Source organism: Stegodyphus dumicola, chromosome 8 (assembly GCF_044657685.1).
Source record: "Stegodyphus dumicola isolate Sdum_Otavi_A_Nest chromosome 8, ASM4465768v1".
Taxonomy (NCBI): domain Eukaryota; kingdom Metazoa; phylum Arthropoda; class Arachnida; order Araneae; family Eresidae; genus Stegodyphus; species Stegodyphus dumicola.
In genome coordinates this window covers 9,672,884-9,680,178 of record NC_140775.1, presented here as the reverse complement: position 1 = coordinate 9,680,178, position 7,295 = coordinate 9,672,884, and positions in this window count along the sequence as shown.

Sequence of the window (7,295 nt, the reverse complement as noted above, 5' to 3'; positions counted from 1 at the left end):
TCAAGAAATCATTAGTTATTTTTAGGAAGTCATCAAAGAATGAATCAGTTTTTAAAGTCAACAAGGAAGTCGTAACTGGTTTCAGTTCTGAAGAATAAAGCTCATCACTAAGTCCATTTTTATCTTGAAAATTGTCCTTGTTCAAAAAATCAGGACCTTTCCACCACAGCTTGTTAGATCCAAGAGTTGTAGCATCTGATCCTCTGGAAATGATGTCGGCTGGGTTCATTTCTGAAGACACATGTCCCCACTGATAGTTAGAAGTAAGTTGAATTTGTGAGACTCTATTACTCACAAAGGTTTTCAAAAGATGCGGTGATGTATTGATCCAGGCTAAAGCAATGCTTGAATCTGACCAGAGCTTAACGTCATCAATTTTGAGTTTCAAAGCTTCTAAAACCTTTTGCATAAGTTTGGACAGGAGTAGACATGCTGATAGTTCTAATCTAGGAATATTCATAGTCTTGATTGATGCTACACGAGATTTGCTACAAAGAAGTTTACTACAATATTCACCAGGGCTTGTAATGCTTTGAAGATATATCACTGCCCCAAATGCCTTCTCGGAGGCATCCGCAAATCCCTGTAAAATGAGCATTGAAAAGGTCTCCTTTACAATGCAACGAGGTACTTGTATATTTTCTATACTCTGAAGAGTTTTAATAAGCACATTCCATTCATTGGCAAGAGGTGGTGGTAACTGTTCCGCCCAGTCTAGCTTAAGCAACCAAAGTGCTTGCATGAATATCTTTGCCTTGCTAATAATAGGACCGAGTAGGCCTAAAGGATCATATAATCTTGCTATTTGAGATAAAACATCTCTTTTCGTAACATCAGGCTTTTCATTAACAGTAACTTTATATTGCAATGTATCCTTCTTATTATTCCACAACATACCTAACGTCTTCACAGTTGTATTACTATTACGATCAAATGAAAAATTCTGTAAATCAGAGTTCTGAGAATCAAAACTAGTACACCACTTGTGTAGATTCATTCCTCCTCTTTGGAGCAATTCTGTCTCTTTCTGGAGCTGAATGCATTCCATCAAATTCGAAGATCCAGTAAGACAGTCGCCTACATAGAAATCTTCCAAGACCACTTTCGATGCTACAGGAAAATCCTTTTCTTCATCCTTCGCTAGCTGTTGAAGAGTCCTTTGTGCCAAATATGGAGCGCATGCTGTGCCATAAGTTACCGTTTTGAGTCTGTATATTTCTATAGGCTTATCTTCATCTTCCTTCCAAAGTATTTTCTGATATTTGGTCTGCGATGGCAATATTTCAATTTGTCGAAACATCTTCTCAATATCGGCAGTAAATGCATAAATATGCTTTCTAAACCGTATCATGATGGAAAAAAGTTCCTCTTGAATCATTCCACCTTTACATAATATGTCGTTCAATGAACAACCGTTAGTAGTTTTGGCACTAGCGTCGAACACAACGCGTAACTTTGTTGTTTTACTATCAGGTTTCAGCACGCCATGATGAGGAAGAAAATATCCTCCTTCAGTTTCAGAATAGTCTTCCATCCTTTCCATATGATTTAATGATTCATATTCCCTTAAAAATGAAACATAAAGTTCTTTCATTACAGAATCACTCGACAAACGTTTCCACAACTGATTCAGTCTTATTTCAGCGATTTCCTTTGAATCCCCTAATTGTATGTTTTCACCAATATCTGGCTTGAACGGCAATTTAACCACATATCTTCCATCCGCATGCCGGTAAAATGAGTTTTTAAAAAGTTCGTTGCAATAATTTAATTCAGAATTAACTGTAGATTTAGTTTCATTTACTTCTTCAACTTCCCAGAATGACTTTACTAAGTTATTTAACGAATTAATTTCTGTTGACAAAAAACAATAATTTAAGTCATAATTTTTTACATGTGGAATTCTAACGCTTCCAGAAACTAAAAAGCCGAAGCAGCTGTTTTGAAGAAGTAACTCATTATCTTCTAAACGTATTTTATCTGTTTTTAAAAATTCAAAAAATAATTCCGCACCTAATAATAAATCTACCTTTTTTGCCTTGAAAAACTCATCATCAGCTAACTTTATTCCTTTCGGAATATTTAATTTCGAAATATCAATAGATTTCGATGGTGTCATGTCAGTTATTTTGGGAACAACTAATAGCTCTATTTCCCATTCATTTTCCTTTTTTAAGTTCGATAAACTCGTCTTTATTTGCGATTTAACATTCAAAGTAGTGTTGCCTATTCCACTAACTGGAATAAATGCTCGTTCTTTTTTTATTCCTAATGAGTTCATAACACCTACAGTACAAAAATTAGAAGTCGAAGCTGAATCAAGCACGGCTCTAAAAGGAATTCGTTCATCGTTAACATCGCTGTATTTATTAACACAAATTTAGATTTATTTGCAGCTGCCATCAAAGTTGTGTGTGGGGGGGAGAGGGGCAGTCCTCTTTCCCATTCACTGACGAAAGGTTCAACGTCAATTCATTTTGTTTTTCGTCAATTTTATGTAACAGCGAATGATGTGTGTCTTTCTTACAGACATAAGAGCTAAATTTAGCCTTACACTGCGATAATACGTGTGATGGAGAAAGGCATTTAATGCATAATTTATATTCTTTAACAAAATCATACCGCTCAGAAACAGAAATACTCTTAAATTTCGAACAATGATAAATTGGGTGTGGTTCTTTACACATAATACACTTTCGAAAAGGGTTTGTTTTAGTTACCAAGGATTTTGAATTTCTAGAGCGACTTAATTGATTTGATACTTTAGTAGCATAGCTCTGCTTAGGAAAACTAACTTTGTTTATTTCTTCAAGAATGCGAATTCTTTCTTCGAGAAATTCTAAAAATTCATCAAGTTTGGGAATTTCATTTGATTTTACGTTTAGTTCAAATGCTTTCCTAGATTCTCTATCTAATTTATGCAATAAAATATTTAATATCAAAACATCAGATAAATTATTTCTATCAAATTCTAATACACTTAAAGATCTCAAACATCTTTTAACATTATCTACCAGTGATCTCAACTGAGAAGGCGAGTCATTTATTTTTTCAAAGTTCAACAAATTATTGATAAAGGCATCAACTACTGCTCTTTTGTTTTCATATCTGCTTTCAAGTGCAGAAAATAGCGACTCAAATGTATCCTGACATGATTCTAACATTTTTGCTTCACCTTTAAGTGATGCTTTCAAATAAAATAGTTTCTCAGTATCATTTAAATTATTATTATTACCAATCATAGACATAAATTGCACTTTAAATTTTTTAAAATCTTCATATTTACCATAAAATTGAGGAAGAGGTAAATCAGGCAGTTTAAAATTTGATTTAGAAACAGTTTTGGTTTCAAATTTATCTGTATTATTTGTTTCACAATTAGAAAGAAAAATTCTAAATCTTACTTCGAACTCTTCGATGCTTTCTTCCAATTCTTGTGTAATGCTTAGATTATCCTCATCTATTATCAGTTTCCTCTGGCAAATTGGTGTATTCAACTATGAGTTGTTTAACCCGAGATTTTAATTCCAACAAAGAATCCAATTTAGTCTTCATAATAACATCATGGTTGAGTTTATTCTCCTCCATTTTATACTCATCAAGGAATTTTATCAAAGCTCCGAGTTTCGTTTTCACTACGCCGCGTTGGCGATTCAATGAAACAATATTAGTAGCCATATTCTTCTCCGGCTAACGTGAGACCAAACTGTTCTTGCCAAAGATAGCTCGAACTTATTTAATGATACTTAACTTCAGTAAGTGGACTGTAATATTAACAATAACGATTTTATTTTAACAAAAACAACATTATTGAATACTAGCACACGCATGTGCTTATAGTTACCTATGTAACTTAGCTAAGAGCGAGCAACCATATGCTCTTACAGCAAGTCAGAAATCATTCATACTAATACAGCAAAAATGAAATAACTTTAGGGTTACACTAAAGCCAAACTCTGCTTGGCGTAAAACAATGCTGCCAAGCAATACTCTTTCAGACACCGAACACCTGCAAACACCACCCAAATAAAGATTCTGTGGCTACTACATTTCTTGAAATTCTTTTAATTTTACCAGTAATTATAGAATAGTAGAAATCTACCCCTATGAGAATATCAATTTTGTCACTTTTCCTGCAACAATCTGCTAATCGTAAATTTTATAAAATTTTATTTTTCTTAGCAAAGTTCAAATCTGGAGGAGAGATAACAGTATTGGATATATTTTCGGTTTCAAGAAGCTCAATATATATATAAAGATTAGGATTGTTAACATTTGTAACTGATCTGATATCAAGTTTTCATTTACAATTACTTTCATAGTTAATAATTCACTATGATCATTATTTACTTTACCCTGCAAACACCACCCAAATAAAGATTCAGTGGCTACTACATTTCTTGAAATTCTTTTAATTTTACCAGTAATTATAGAATAGTAGAAATCTACCCCTATGAGAATATCAATTTTGTCACTTTTCCTGCAACAATCTGCTAATTGTAAATTTTATAAAATTTTATTTTTCTTAGCAAAGTTCAAATCTGGAGGAGAGATAACAGTATTGGATATATTTTCAGTTTCAAGAAGCTCAATATATATATATATAAAGATTAGGATCGTTAACATTTTCTAGTTTTGCTCTAACAACATTAAAGGTTTTTTTCTAACGCACTTTTATCATCAAAGGAATAAACAGAAAGTGATTCTTTTCTAACAATGGGAAGTTCCATTTTAGTAGATACATCTTTAGTTATGAAAGATCTCATTGAGCCATTATCAAAAAGAATTCTGACATTTTCAGATTTATCATTATTTCGGATCAATGCAGAAGCCGTTTGTAATAATATTTTATTAGATCTATTTTCATCGGAATTATATGACGAAACAGAGGAAATAACGCTCGAATCCGACGTTTTCTTTTCAGGTTTTTCATTATCTTTTTTTCTGATGAAATGAATAACAAATGGCTTTCGAGTGTTTATTAAAGCAGAAGGCACAGTTTATTTTTTGTTTACAATTTTGAATCCGGTGAAACCGACCCAAACATAAAAAACACCGCAATTCACGTTTTAAGATCTCTTTTTTCTTTTCTACACTTAAAATTTCGCAATCCGCAGATTTATAATTTGTGTTCCCACAGAACAGACACTGTGATTCGGATGACGCCGCTAATAACTCAACTGTAGACGGCTTGCTCGTTATGGCTGGAGAATGTTTATGTTTGAAGGCCAAATGCTTTTCCAATCGCAAATATTTTTCTCTAGAATTATAATTAACAGAAGCCGCGCGTTCTCTACTGAATACTTCATTCCTCAAAAAGGCTACCAAACCTTTAAAATCCCAATTTTCGTCTTTAATTTTTCGGCTATAATCAAGAACGAATTCATTAGGAAGTAATTTCAAAATTAAAGGCGTTAACAGATTTCCATAGGTATCAGAGTCTATTTTTAATGCTTCAAGATTTCTTATCTGTACTTCGGCATGATCTAGAAGTTTTCTTAAGCCGTTTATATCATTAGGATTTCTAACAGGAGAAGTACTTAAGAGTTGTCCTAAATGCGAATTAATTAAGATGTTCTTTTGACCAAATCTCGAACGTAACAGTTCAAGAGCAGCTTCGTAATTATTTTCGATGAGAGCGAAACCAGAAATAGCTTTGGCGGCTAGCCAATGCAACAACCCGGCTTCAATTATCAGAGGTTTTTGATGCCCTCTCTCTCTCTATATATATATATAAACATTACAAAAAATCAGGGCACATCTTTAAAAAAAGAAATTCAAAAATTTAATTTTATATGTATGGTAGTTTATGGTACAAAATACTGAACAAAGTTAATGTTAGCAATATTCTCCAAAATAAATTTTTAATATTTCTCAGGCTTTTGAAAGTTTAAATAAATTAAACTGCTTTCTGAACGAATATGGATCTGATAAAGGTTTCAGTGATATGCTCACCGAAAGTAAAGAATTGGCATCTTCTTTAGATGTTTATACAAATTTTAAAAGCCAAAAAATATTAAGGCCTAGAAAAATTTCAAAAAATAAATTAAAAAAATTAGGAAAGCGAAGCCCAGTCTATACAGAACAAAAAAGTAAACTTTAAAAAAAAAAAAAAAAAAAAACATATATATATATATACAGTCAAAAGTCATTAATTCGGACCTCAAAGCTAAAAACTTTCTGCGCGTGCGCGTAAGACCTTGACTACTGCGCATATGCGTGTGCGCAAGTGCAGAATACGTTTTCGCCTGCGCGTTTAATGTATAACGGACGGTGTAAGCTAAAATTATCTATTTCAGTTAATGTTAATGATTGCGTTGTTCCTTAATCTTCGAATTGGATCTCGCTTATTATTTTTTGAAGACTGTAAGAGCAATTTTATAAAAGTAAACTTGAACTTTCGATTATGTCAAATAGAATTTCCAATGCTGTAACTTCCAAAGGATCTACAAAACGAAAGTATGTTTCGATGTCCAACAAACAAAAAGTGGAATTGCTGCAAAAAATGGATAAAGACATGAAGAATGTGACAGAGAGGTTAGTGAAAACGAAAAAATTTCGATTGACAAGTTAGTCAGTATTCTCGGCACAGCAATTAACGGGACTTGAACAGCGGAACTTTGTAACTGAACAAGAAATTATGTCTTTTTATAGAATTAAAGAGAAAGTATTATCACATAAAATGAAGCAACTTCAACAACTTACATTGAGAGAAATGTTTAATAAAGTAAACAAATAAATATTAAGCTCTTTTTTTTTTTTTTTTTTTTTTGTGTAAATTTTGATACCCTTTAGATCATAATTGTTCTTTATTTCATAAATTACGGTTTCATATTTTTAATTTTAGAATTTGTGCATGCCATCTTACCAGATTTAAACTGATGATCTATAATCCGGAATCGCCGAAGTCCCGACGAGTCCGGATTAACGACTTTTGACTGTATATATTTTTAAGATGTTGCAATATTATCTTTAAGTGAAAGGTTTGATTTCATCTTCTTCAGAAGTTTCTAATTTTTTTTGGAATATTTCCGATTTCAATAAATACACTGAACAAGATCAGCTCAATTTATGTCAAAAACTGCAAAAAGCATTAATTGATAAAAATCAAAGCGATATAAACAGTGTATATCTTATACATGAACCACAGTTTTTGCAATTACAATACAATTCTGAATACAAGACCTCTTATCTAAAATAGCAACTTAGTACAAGGGACAGAACGAGGGGCTGAAGATGCTCTCTTTCACAATCTAAACACCCTAACCAAGAATATATTATAATTGCATTATAGC